Source organism: Ranitomeya variabilis, chromosome 4 (genome assembly GCF_051348905.1).
Source record: "Ranitomeya variabilis isolate aRanVar5 chromosome 4, aRanVar5.hap1, whole genome shotgun sequence".
Lineage (NCBI taxonomy): Eukaryota > Metazoa > Chordata > Amphibia > Anura > Dendrobatidae > Ranitomeya > Ranitomeya variabilis.
Genome location: NC_135235.1, coordinates 149,669,937 through 149,684,263, shown reverse-complemented (window position 1 = coordinate 149,684,263; position 14,327 = coordinate 149,669,937). Strand labels below are relative to the sequence as shown.

Sequence of the window (14,327 nt, the reverse complement as noted above, 5' to 3'; positions counted from 1 at the left end):
CCCAAGTGGCGGCAGCGCCGGATATTGATGCGTGCGTTTCTTGCATCACACTCGCAAGTGTGACCCCGGCCTAAGGCCAGAGTTGCACTCACTAATGACCCTCAGCTCCTGCTCTGCGGGCTCCTGCTCTGCGGTCAGAGGAGCGAGTGTCAGGCTACTGTGCTCCGATCCTCTAGCATGACAGGATCAGATCACAGCTGTGGTGGAGAACAAGAAAGTAATTTCTCCATCTCCTCTGCTGCCTGCGTATATCGCACTGCACTCGGGTGATATCCGAGCGCAGTGCGATGTTTCACTAGCACCCATAGACTTGTGTGGGTGCGAGTGATCCGAGTCTCACTGCCAAGAGAAAATAATCGCAGATCTGAGCTGCCCCATAGTGTAACACTGGGCCGAGTGCTATGTGATGTTTTATTGCATATCACTTGGCCGTGCTATACGGCCTAAGGTGTATGGGGTCCTGTGACAGATTTCCTGCGGCAATTCAAAACGTAATTAATTTGCCAAGCAGAGATCCCAGCTCCCACCACCTGCTGACACTCATGGACCTATGGACACAATCATCACATTAACTTCACAGTGCACAGTGAGTAATCGGCGTCTGTCGGGATTTTGGAGCAGAATCACATCGCGCCCCTTCAATAGCACGCTAAACAATATATAGCAATAAACAAGAATAGGAAAGAAAATATGCGGACAGCGAGGTATTTTTAATTCTATGTGAGAAAAGAAAGCTGTAGTAAATGTAACGTGCGATCCCACAGAGAGTGGGGGCAGGGCTGTGTTGGATGCAGAGATTGCAGTTCTCTCCTAGTCAGCACGGCTCCAATCTTCAAGTGTAGCTGCAAACTCTGGAACGCAGAACATGTAACCTGATCCTGCCCCCCACCTCTTCTTCTCTCAGCCACATTTAGCAAGAAATCTGAGCTCTTGAAAGAATGGCGCAGCAGACTGCTCAGCCTGGACAAGACATCTTACCATAGTAAGGAATAGGAGAAATTACAGACGCCAGCAAACACTTACGGTATTTACCACCAAATATATATATACACAAGTGCTTCTCACTAAATTAGAATATCATCAAAAAGTTAATTTATTTCAGTTCTTCAATACAAAAAGTGAAACTCTTAGGCTGCCATCACACTAGCAGTATTTGGTCAGTATTTTACATCAGTATGTGGAAGCCAAAACCAGGAGTGGGACAAATAGAGGAAGAGTATAATAGAAACATATGCACCACTTCTGCATTTATCACCCACTCCTGGTTTTGGCTTACAAATACTGATGTAAAATACTGACCAAATACTGCTAGTGTGACGGCAGCCTTAGGCTACTTTCACACTAGCCTCGTACGACGCACGTCGCAATGCGACGTGCCGACGCATACTGTGCAAAAAAAACACAACGGAGGCAGCGGATGCAGTTTTACAACGCATCCGCTGCCCCATTGTGATTTCCGGGGAGGAGGAGGCGGAGTTCCGGCCGCGCATGCTCGGTCGGAAATGGCGGACACGACGCACAAAAAAAGTTACATGTAACTTTTTTTGTGCCGACGGACCGCCACAACACGACGCATTGGTCGCACGACGGATGCAACGTATGGCAATCCGTCGCAATGCGTCGCTAATGCAAGTGTATGGAGAAATAACGCATCCTGCAGGCAATTTTGCAGGATGCGTTTTTTCTCCAAAACTACGCATTGCGACGTGCGTCGTACGACGCTAGTGTGAAAGCAGCCTTATACAGAGTCATTACAGTGATTTCTAGTGTTTATTTCTGTTAATGTTGATGATTATGGCTTACAGCCAATGAAAACCCAAAAGTCATTATCTCGATAAATTAGAACACACCAGCTTGAAAAATGATTTTAAAATCCGAAATGCTGGCCTATTGAAATGTATGTTCAGTAAATGCACTCAATCCTTTTGATTCAATTAGTACTTAATCAATGCGGCGTGGCATGGAGGGAATTAACCTGTGGCACTGCTGAGGAGTTATGGAAGCCCAGGTTGCTTTGATAGCAGCCTTCAGCTCGTCTGCATTGTTGGGTCTGGCGTCTCATCTTCTTCACAATATCTCATAGATTCTCTATGGGGTTAAGGTCAGGCGAGTTTGCTGCCAATCATGCACAGTGATACTGTGGTTTTTAAAACAGGTATTGGTACTTTGGCAGTGGGGACGGGTGCCAAGTCCTGCTGGAGAATGAAATTATAATCACCAAAAAGCTTGCTGGCAGAGGGAAGCATGAAGTACTCTCTAAAATTTCCTGGTAGACGGCTGCGCTGACTTTGGTCTTGATAAAACACAGTGGACCTACACCAGCAGATGACATGGCTCCCCAAACCATCATTGATTATGGAAACTTCACACTAGACCTCAAGCAGCTTGGATTGTGTGCCTCTATACTTCCTCCAGATTCTGGGACCTTGATTTCCAAATGAAATGCAAAATTTACTTTCATCTCAAAACAACACCTTGGACTACTGAGCAACAGTCCAGTTCTTTTTCTACTTGGCCCAGGTAAGACGCTTCTGGTGGTGTGTTGGTCATGAGTGGCTTCACACAAGGAATGCAACACTTGCAGCCCATGTCCTGGATACGTCTGTGTGTGGTGGCTCTTAAAGCAATGACTCCAGCAGCAGTCCACACCTTGTGAATCGCCCCCACATTTTTGAATGGCCTTTTCTTAATCTTTTCAAGGCTGCAGTTATCCCGTTGTTTGTCCACCTTTTTCTACCACTCAACTTTCCATTAATATACTTGGATACAGCATATGTGAACAGCCAGCTTCTTTAGCAATGACCTTTAGTGCCTTACCCTCCTTGTGGAGTGTGTCAATGACGGCCTTCTGGACCTTTGTCAAGTCAGCAGTCTTCCCCATGATTATGGATCCTACTGAAACAGACAAAGGGACCTTTTTAATTGCTTAGGAAGCCTTTGCAGGTGTTTTTTTGTTAATTATTCTAATTTACTGAGATAATGGCTTTTGGGTTTTCATTGGCTGTAAGCCATAATCATCAACATTAACAGGAATAAACACTTGAAATAGATCACTCTTGATTGTAATGACTCCATATACTTTTTGTATTGAACAGAAATAAATTAACTTTTTGATGATTTTCTAATTTAGTGAGAAGCACTTGTATATGGATTTTCACAAGAGACTATGAAAGAGTCCATCTCTCCAGACGGCCACAACAATCCTGCAATATAAGATTTGTTACTAATACTGGATATTTATACTGTTAAACATGGTTGGGGGTCAGATCTGTGGCTACTGTGCATTACAGTCAGTAATAGGACCACTAAACAGGTGTGAAAATGGCCTTACACAGGATGGTGTGCTGTCATGAAAGAAAGCTAAAAAGCATGGTTTACATTATTTGATTATGAGGAATTGATATCAGCCAGTGGCAATGCACCTTAAACATAATGAAACTATAAGAATTTGGTATATATGGTAGGTCCCCATAACAGATTGCATTATCTTTTCTACACTGGGAAGGCTCAAGCGACAAATACCTCCTACTATTCTGATTTTCAGTTGCAGAATTTTTCACGTACATGCCAGTTAAACAGAATGGTGGCTAAGTGGTTAGCACTTAAAGGGAACCTGTCACCCCGTTTTTTCAGTATGAGATAAAAATACCGTTAAATAGGGCCTGAGCTGTGCTTTACAATAGTGTATTTTTTGTCCCCCGATTCCCCACCTATGCTGCTGAAATACCTTACCAAAGTCGCCGTTTTCGCCTGGCAATCATGCTGGTCTGGTCAAAAGGGCGTGGTGAAATGGCTCGTTCTCCCCCACCTCTTGCTTATCTTCCCGGCGTTGGCGTACTGTTTTGCGTATGCGCAACTGCCGAATGCACTGCGCAGCGGCAGACAGAGCACGATCTGCGCTATTCACCGGCTTTTCCGTGGAGGCGGCCATCTTTCTGAGGCCGCGCGTGCGCAGATGGAGTGCTCTGCTGCCCGGAGCTTCAGGAAAATGGCCGTGGGATGCCGCGCGTGCGCAGATGGAACTGTGGAACAGTGGAACTGTTCCACCATTCTGTTGCAATTTTAAAGTAGTGTCAAAAATCCTAACATGCATATGCACTGTTACAGTGTAAAGGAGTCTGCTAGCAACCACATTCAATAAGTGAGCAAATTATGTGCAGCATGAAACAACCGCTACCTGGCAGCATGTTTATCGGTCGGTAAACATGTAGTAGTGGGAGACCACGATGCAGATACGCGCTGCTGACCGATCTGTAATAGATGGTTTAGTGCACATAGGCTGCCATCACTCTAGTCAACGCAGGTCCTGGTTACACAAGGAGATGTGCTGCCCACAACGATGATTTCTTACACAAACCAAAGACCTTTGCACCCGACGAACCAATGTTTGGCCTGGTTGGTGACCAGCAGCCCGTTTAGACTGCACCATTAGGAAACAAGCGTTCCTAGGAGTACTCTATCACAATCATGCAGTGTACGTGTGGCTATAAAGACCCTTATAAAAATACAAAGTGAAAGAATGTTAGCAGATAATCTTACACATGGTGTTCATCTATCACCAAGCAGACCATGACTAAACTAATAAAAAGGTACCTAAAGTGTCATACAGCTCAGAATTCTTTCCACTAGCCATGGCAGCCATATAGCTTTACACCACTTTATGTGCACTAACAAACCAAAATACATTGTATCTAGTGGGTTTTGAATTGCAACAAAAACTAACATTTTTCGCAGAGAAAAGGCAAGTAACCAGGAAAAATTGAAAAAAATAAATTGACATTTCTCTGCATAACATTGTGGACTAGATTCAAAGTGTTTACGTCAGTATTGTGGCATAAAAAAAAAACTGAAATTTTGGTGCAAAATTATGCGACCTGGGATTTTCACACCATTTTCACTCAGCTCCGACAGAGTGGCCAATGCCGGGGCAGTATAGGAGTGTGGCAACTGCCGCTCGTCAAATTCATGGCAAGTGGCTATGTTCACTACAACACAAATCTTACTCCAGCATGGAATGGAGTAAGATTTGTGGTAAGATGCAAACAACTTGTCAACCGTCCTGGTTAATGGATAGGGGTACTCCTCTTCATGAATCAGGAATGTGACTCCAGCATATCTCCTCATCAAGACGGATGTGAAGGAGGCTGGTCTTAAAATCAATCTCAAAGTTCAAAATGGTTCCTAAAAGCAACAGTCATTTGTGCACTCCTCTTCTGTATGTCGCAGAAGAGCGCCTCTCAGTACACAATCCCTAATTAAAAGCCAGTTAGCTTAAAGTTCCTTCGATCAAAACAGGGCATGATCCAAGAGCTCAAGAAGTCCAGGACACAGCAGAATATTTTCTCTAATAACACAGTTAAGCCAAATTTTCCAGAGATATTACATTTCGTATGTCTAAGGAAATAGAGCAGCAATCTAAACGAAAACTGAATCCGACAAGAAACCAGACTTCCGTGTCTCAGTTTATATGAAGGGTTTAACCCACCCTTCAGTTCAACAAGGCAAACTGCATCTTTGTGCAGATATTTTTTAACTACTGTATAATAACTAGATTGTGGGAAAAAGACCCCAACCTGCATTCAGAATACACTTTTTAATTGACTAGATTACAATGATACAATGAGCTCATTAAAGTCATACAAAGACAAAAAAAAAAATCAATAATTACACTTGCCATGGCAGCACCATAAAGAGATGGCCTCACCCCTAAGGTCAGGAAACTTGCATATAAAAAGTAAGCACCTAATAAACATCACAGAATTTCCAAAAACCTGAAGGAGTCTCCAAGTTTACAAATTTTTTTTATTCAAAATTTTTACTGAGATTTTAACATAAGCTATTTCAATCAACATAAATCTGACAAACATTATCACATGAAAGCAATCAACAAGTAAAAAACACAACAAAGATAACAATTTTTTTTGTTGTTTTTTAAACACCACATAACAGCAAGTGACCTAAAAAACCAAAAAAGGGTGCTGTTGAGGTTTGAGGAACAAAAATTACCAGTAAGTGTACCGTAATTACTAATGGCCCCCTAGCCATGACAACACCTCAGAGTGATAGGGCGTAGTAGGGTGGGACTACAGTCTGAAAGACCTTACGCCCCTGAGAGAACATCAGACCTATCCACCTCCAAATAGTAGTGTTGGAAAGAATGTGTTAGGGTAAAGGTACCTTCACACTAAGCGACGCTGCAGCGATACAGACAACGATGCCGATCGCTGCAGCGTCGCTGTTTGGTCGCTGTAGAGCTGTCACACAGACCGCTCTCCAGCGACCAACGATGCCGAGGTCCCTGGGTAACCAGGGTAAACATCGAGTTGCTAAGCGCAGGGCCGCGCTTAGTCACCCGATGTTTACCCTGGTTACCAGTGTAAAATGTAAAAAACAAACAGTACATACTCACCTTCGCGTCCCCCGGCGTCCGCTTCCTGCACTGACTGAGTGCCGGCCCTAACAGCAGAGCGGTGACGTCACCGCTGTGCTGTGCTTTCACTTTACGGGCGGCGCTCAGTCAGTGTAGGAAGCGGACGGCGGGGGACACGAAGGTGAGTATGTAGTGTTTGTTTTTTTTACATTTTACACTGGTAACCAGGGTAAACATCGGGTTACTAAGCGCGGCCCTGCGCTTAGCAACTCGATATTTACCCTGGTTACCATTGTAAAACATCGCTGGTATCGTTGCTTTTGCTGTCAAACACAACGATACACGGCGATCTGACAACCAAATAAAGTTCTGAACTTTAATCAACGACCAGCGATATCACAGCAGGATCCTGATCGCTGCTGCGTGTCAAACACAACGATATCGCTATCCAGGACGCTGCAACGTCACGGATCGCTAGCGATATCGTTTAGTGTGACGGTACCTTTAGACATAAAAGCAGCCCAAGAGGTAGCAATTGTCAAGTAGAGTGAATTTTAAACCAGGTGGAGCTGAAACACCAATGGACTGATAGGCCAAGGAGATATTGTGCCTAGTATCTCTGCTAGCTTTGGAATCTCTACAGTCCTGGAAAATTGAATAAATAAATTTGCACACTTCCTCCGAGATTCAGTTAGGTACTGAATGACACCTTCTTACTTAGGAATGATATTTCCTTTCTTTCTGACATTTAGAGTTATAACAAAAATAAGTATTTCCTGGGATCTGTGAAACTGGGACACTACCGTGAAGAGGAAAGCCTGGAATGACCCAAGGATTATCTGATCCTTTAGGATCTGAATATAAGGAGGCTCAAATAATAAGAATTACATTTTCCCAATTATCCTATCAGAAATAACAGAAACAAGAAAAAACTGTCTTTAGAGTTATAGGTTTAAAGGAGATTGACCCAATGGCTCAAATGGGTTTGGCAAGGACATGTACAGTAGGAGGAGGGCCGATGCCAGGGAGGATATTTTCACAGGCCAGATTCTATTTGCTGCTTTAATAAATCTTTTTGTCCAAGGGTGACCTGCCAGCTTGATGTCAAAGAAGTTACTTTTTAATACAGGCTGAACAAAATCGCTTTTTGTCAGTATGAGGAAAATATTTATTACATAATTTACGAAGTCGACTTTCTTATAGAAATACATAGGCCATCTCCTAAAGCATGTAAATAAGCAACACCTTTACTGACGGAAAAAACGTGAAAACTTGTCAACCCCATTAAATACAAGACGTTTTGGACCCAGAGTCGGTGGTTTGGTATATAAAGCACACCATTTCCAAATTACCCTACTGGACAAATAATATCTGGCTTTCACCAACTGATGAATATATAAAGTGTAACGTATTATATCGATTAAAACATCCATGTCTTGCTATACTGTTTAGAATTAGCAGTCAAAGTAATAGAAGGTATATTGCTAAAGAAAGCCAGACTAAAAGTGTTCATCAAGGGCCTATAGGGCTTTTGTGTGGACCCCAAGTTTGTTTTGTGTAACTGGCGGTCCACACCATAGGCCTACAGTCCTTTGATAACACAGCTGGAGCGGTGAAATAAAGCTGGAGTCACACTAAACGACTTACCAACGATCACGACCAGCGATACGACCTGGCCGTGATCGTTGGTAAGTCGTTGTGTGGTCGCTGGGCAGCTGTCACACAGACAGCTCTCTCCAGCGACCAACGATCAGGGGAACGACTTCGGCATCATTGAAACTGTCTTCAACTATGCCAAAGTCCCCCTGCAGCACCCGGGTAACCAGGGTAAACATCAGGTTACTAAGTGCAGGGCCGCGCTTAGTAACCCGATATTTACCCTGGTTACCATTGTAAAAGTAAAAAAAAAAAACCACTACATACTCACATTCTGATGTCTGTCACGTCCCCCGCTGGCGTCCACAGGGTTAAAACTGCTTTCGGCAAGAGCGCTGCTAATGCACGCGCTGCTGCCGAGAGCTTCCCTGCACTGAATGTGTCAGCGCCGGCATTAACAGCGGTGACGTCACCGCTGTGCTCTGCTTTACGGCCGGTGCTGACACCGGCTGACGTGACAGACATCAGAATGTGAGTATGTACTGTTTTTTTTTCATGTCACGGAATGTTTTGGTTGTTCGTTTCGTTCCCATCAGCTACTACTTGTGATACCACCAAATGTGGAAGGTAGCCCCTTCACAGCATAATGGCTCTTGACTACCTGTTAGCAATGAAAGGTGGAATTTGTGCTGTTGTAGGTGAGGGATGCTGCTACAAGATTGAAGATGCACATAATTCAATTGCGACAAACATGCATAAAGTTAAGGATCTGCAAAAAAAAGCCAGAGATTTAATCAAAGAGGGAAGGAATCTTCTCATGGATGGGGTCCAGTTGAGTTTGTTTAATCAATATATTCTCGACTTTGCTAAAGCCCATAGTAGTAGTGATAGCACTGATTGTATTGATCTTGATTTATTTATGTCATGTGTTTCTTATTGCAGGAAATGAATTATACAATAGGACGGACTGGTGGACACAGACAGAAGAGGGCCCCTGTGCAAGAACAATATATGAGCCATTTGCAGCCCAATAGCTCATCACAATGCACAATTCCATTTGCTGTGGAGGTGGAAATGAGCCGCCTTACCTCTTGGGCTCATGTGCACAGGTTTCACCAATGATATGTCCGCCCCTGAATGGAACCATAGGATGGATGACATTACAGCTACAGAGGTGACCGTCTGATAGCCTAGCTCGACTATCCATCTCTCCTGAAGACCCTTTCAGCTTTTTGAGAGTTGGGTGGAGGACATCATCTCTGAAAATAGGGTCCCACAGCTGTACCCCAACAGTTTGAGCAGCACTCTTAGAAGAGTCAATGCCCTGAGACCACAGGGGGGTGTGTAGTCCCTCACTTTGTCACTGAGGATGATTTCATTCTCCAGGGATTACTCCGGAGTGGTCCTTGTGGTGGGATGCAGGTCTGGACAGCTGTCGTCATCCTATTAGATAAGAATTCACGTATTTGTGTGCATACTTTAATAAAGTGTAGGGAATGCTTAGATGAAGTGGCAACTATAAGGCAGCCAGGAATGGATGTCTGACATCCCATGATCTATGCAGACTAGCTGTATACTTCATGAAGTATGGGCTGTCAACAGGGGTCATTTCACGATAGGCAGGAACATAGCTAACTTACATAATGTGTGATAATGAAATGATAATAAGGGTGAGATATACTGTGGAAGAAAAAATAATTTGTTTGTCTTTCGCTTGATTTTAATATCTCTTTGTACATGTATTAGAAATAGAATATCTGTTTGTATAATAATTAGATATTTTTCAATAAAAATAATTTTCTTTAAATCTGATTTTTTTTTATTGTGAAAAGCATATTACCAATCTCAAATTGTTCACATTTTGAAACAAAATAGTAAAGTACATTACAATAACACAGCCCAAATTGTACATAAATGATTTTCATAAACCAACATGTCGCAAGTTACATGTATAGAAAGCCAATGTCAAAATAAATACTTGAGTCTCATGGAAAGGTCGGGTGTTCGAACAAATGTTATTTAACATGGAGGCAAGGCATTAAAATGATTAAATTTTTCCCAACACATATATAGATATTATCCATGAGAAAACCATCATCTATGACATGAGATTATGTTGCCCATAGAAGTAGTCGATCTGCTATAGTAATCCTGAGTAAGTCCGCAAAAGCAATTCCTGGTGCGGACAACTAACATGCCCAGATTTTTACAAGTTTTCTTATTGCATTTCTTTTGGTGTACACGCTCCCCTTTCTGAACAGATAGTTTAATTTATTTTAGATTTCAAGTCTTCCAATGTTTGAGAGGATTGGTCTAGTCTGTGCAAGTCCAAGAATCTCCTAGCTTGAAACAATACCCTAGAGATGGCTATTGCCATAATAGAATTTGAATCGGCACAGTCTACCAAGAGACCGAGTACACATAGTTTTTAGTGATGATCGAGCACTAAAATAATCAAGTACTCGGTATTTGAGTCGAGCAGGCTGGACGCTTGGACGGGGTCGATTTGAGTAATGAGTATAATGGAAGTCAACGGGAGACTCAAGCATTTTTCTGGAAGACCCTGGGGGGAGAGAACAGGCAAATGGCTGAAATGGATGGAAACAGCGCTCAAATGGAATGGGAACAGCATGGAGACAAAATCCTTTGCCAGGACAGAGAAGCTCTGGGAAAACGTCCTACGTGGGCCATCTCCATCCTGGAGTTAAACAAGCTAATTTAGCATTTCAAGCAGCTGATCTAAACTACAAGCCGGTGAACTCGAGATTCAGTGGAGTCCAGATAACCCCAGGGACATCAGCGGTGAAGTTTCATGTGCTCTACGCTGCTCTTGCTCCAGACGCTGAAGCTTTAAAGAAGCTCCGGGAGATCAAGGTAAATGCCGCGGAAGAGCCGCAGATGGGAAAAGCTGGAGCAGAGCTTCCTGCTCCGTCGCTGCACGGACCTGTCAGATCAGCCTCCACAGCCCGGCATCTTGGAAGCAGCCTTCGGCACAAAGCAAAGATGTTTGTACCTGCTGCTGCAGGTATCAGTAAAAGTCAGGTGTTTGCGATGGAGACGGTGGTGGAGGGGAACTCCCAACAGCATCGCTTGCCAGAAGGATTTCCTCCTGATAGCACAGAGGATGTACAGCTTGGTGATCGGTTGGGACATTCTGAAACAGGGGAAAAATCCTCCCCGAAACCTGCCAATCTCATTAAAGATGCTTCAAATCAGCTACTATCTGGAGCGGTAAGTGAAAAGTCGCTACCAGAATGTAATGAGGTGCAGCCTTCTTCTGGATGAAAGAATCCTATTAATTATCAATATAATGCAGAAGGTATATTACCTTTAAGTGTTACTACTGTTAGGTTGAACAATTAATACAAAATGTTCAATTCGAGTTGCCTACTCCTGGCCTAATGGATATTGATCAAGTGCGCACTAAAGAAATAAACATATGACACACACAGTCAGATGTAAACTCTCCTTGATCAATCTATTGCTCAGCTTCAAGGGGGCTTTATTTAGTCAGAACACAAGTTTATATATTTCCTGTAGGGGGGCTCGGTTAGCTCTAAAATGGGAGTGATCGGATGTATTCCATTGGTTAGTAGGTTGGGCCATGAGCAAGTCCATGGGCGGATCCATGAGGTCATCAGGGTGGGTTGGTCCATGAGGTCATCAGGGTGGGTTGGTCCATGAGGTCATCAGGGTGGGTTGGTCCATGAGGTCATCAGGGTGGGCGTCACTGTGGGTGGATCCATGAGGTCATCAGGGTGGGCGTCATCTTGGATACCAGCACATGGCATGCTGATACAGGAAATGGCAGCCATCTTTAGTATCTCACTTTGATCTGAGAAAACTTATGTAAGGTTAAACAATACACGTTATGGGTTGCTTCTCTCAATCTCTTACGTCTTGAGGTTAATTAAGTATTTGATCTTATGGCTCTCCTCAACAGTCCCCCCTAAATACTTTATTAACCTCTTTTTTTTATCTTGATCTCACCGTGGTTCCCTAACCCACCAGTGTTAACCCCTTAATCCCATATGACGTACTATACCGTCGAGGTGGGGTGGGCCTTAATTCCCGGTGACGGTATAGTACGTCATACGCGATCGGCCGCGCTCACGGGGGGAGCGCGGCCGATCGCGGCCGGGTGTCGGCTGCATATCGCAGCTGACATCCGGCACTATGTGCCAGGAGCGGTCACGGACCGCCCCCGGCACATTAACCCCCGGCACACCGCGATCAAACATGATCGCGGTGTACCGGCGGTACAGGGAAGCATCGCGCAGGGAGGGGGCTCCCTGCGGGCTTCCCTGAGACGATCGGTACAAGGTGATGTACTCACCTCGTACCGAACGTCTTCTCCCTGCAGGCCCCGGATCCAAAATGGCCGAGGGGCTGTATCCGGGTCCTGCAGGGAGCACTTCCGGGTCGGAGCAGGCTGCAGATGAAAGCTGCAGCCTGCTCCGATGAAAGTATGATCGCAGATCTGATAGAGTGCTGTGCACACTATCAGATCTGCGATCTGTGATGTCCCCCCCTGGGACAAAGTAAAAAAGTAAAAAAAAAAATTTCCACATGTGTAAAAAAAAAAAATAATAATTCCTAAATAAATAATAATAAAAAAAAAAATATTATTCCCATAAATACATTTCTTTATCTAAAAAAAACAAACAAAAACAATAAAAGTACACATATTTAGTATCGCCGCGTCCGTAACGACCCAACCTATAAAACTGGCCCACTAGTTAACCCCTTCAGTAAACACCGTAAGAAAAAAAAAAAAAAAAACGAGGCAAAAAACAACGCTTTATTACCATACCGCCGAACAAAAAGTGGAATAACACGCGATCAAAAAGACGGATATAAATAACCATGTTACCGCTGAAAACGTCATCTTGTCCCGCAAAAAACGAGCCGCCATACAGCATCATCAGCAAAAAAATAAAAAAGTTATAGTCCTCAGAATAAAGCGATGCCAAAATAATTATTTTTTCTATAAAATAGTTTTTATCGTATAAAAGCGTCAAAACATAAAAAAATGATATAAATGAGGTATCGCTGTAATCGTACTGACCCGACGAATAAAACTGCTTTATCAATTTTACCAAGCGCAGAACGGTATAAACGCCTCTCCCAAAAGAAATTCATGAATAGCTGGTTTTTGGTTATTCTGCCTCACAAAAATCGGAATAAAAAGTGATAAAAAATGGTCACGTGTCCGAAAATGTTACCAATAAAAACGTCAACTCGTCCCGCAAAAAACAAGACCTCACATGACTCTGTGGACCAAAATGTGGAAAAATTATAGGTCTCAAAATGTGGAGACGCAAAAACTTTTTTGCTATAAAAAGCGTCTTTTAGTCTGGTTTCACACTTGCGTTTTTATCTGCATGCGTTTTTTAAAAAAACCGCATGTGTGAAAAAATGCATGTAAACGCGGTAAAACGCATGCGTTTTTATAGAAAAACACAAGAAAACAAGAAAAAAACAAAAAACCCTAACCCTACCCCTACCCCTAACCTGAAATACGTGGCACTGAAATATACGTTTATATACGTATATACGTATATAAGTGCCACGATATTTCAGTGGTCACGTATATAAGTGCCACGTATTTAAGTGCCACGTATTTAAGTGCCACGTATTTAAGTGCCACGTATTTAAGTGCCACGTATTTAAGTGCCACGTATTTAAGTGCCATGTATTTAAGTGCCACGTATTTAAGTGCCACGTATTTAAGTGCCACGTATTTAAGTGCCACGTATTTAAGTGCCACGTATTTAAGTGCCACGTATTTAAGTGCCACGTATTTAAGTGCCACGTATTTAAGTGCCACGTATTTAAGTGCCACGTATTTAAGTGCCACGTATTTAAGTGCCACGTATTTATGTGCCACGTATTTATGTGCCACGTATTTTTCAGTGCCTGAAATACGTGGCACTGAAATACGTGGCACTTAAATATCGTGGCACTGAAGTATTTACGTGCCACGTATTTTTCAGTGCCTGAAATACGTGGCACTGAAATACGTGGCACTGAAATACGTGGCACTGAAATATCGTGGCACTGAAATATCGTGGCACTTAAATACGTGGCACTTAAATACGTGGCACTTAAATACGTGGCACTTAAATACGTGGCACTTAAATACGTGGCACTTAAATACGTGGCACTTAAATACGTGGCACTTAAATACGTGGCACTTATGACTGTCAGAAAATGTTCAGTAAACGGTTAGGGGTAGGGTTTCAGGTAGAATTGGGGAGTTTCCACTGTTCAGGCACATCAGGGGCTCTCCAAACGCGACATGGCGTCCAATCTCAATTCCAGCCAACTCTGCGTTGAAAAAGTAAAACAGTGCTCCTTC

At 43.3% G+C, this 14,327-nt stretch overlaps 1 protein-coding gene across 4 annotated transcripts in view; it reads right to left on the bottom strand.

Annotated features, from left to right (window-relative positions):
* BMPR1A (bone morphogenetic protein receptor type 1A) overlaps positions 1-14,327 on the bottom strand; it is a 149,041-nt gene that overhangs the window by 108,261 nt on the left and 26,453 nt on the right. The window contains exon 2 of one of the 4 annotated variants that reach the window (XM_077259321.1): positions 2,818-2,895. The exons of 2 other annotated variants lie outside the window; for them this stretch is intronic. The gene's annotated coding sequence lies outside the window, so the exon portion shown is untranslated. The remainder of the gene's footprint in view (positions 1-2,817; positions 2,896-14,327) is intronic. One more of the 4 variants, XM_077259322.1, reaches the window with a different exon arrangement.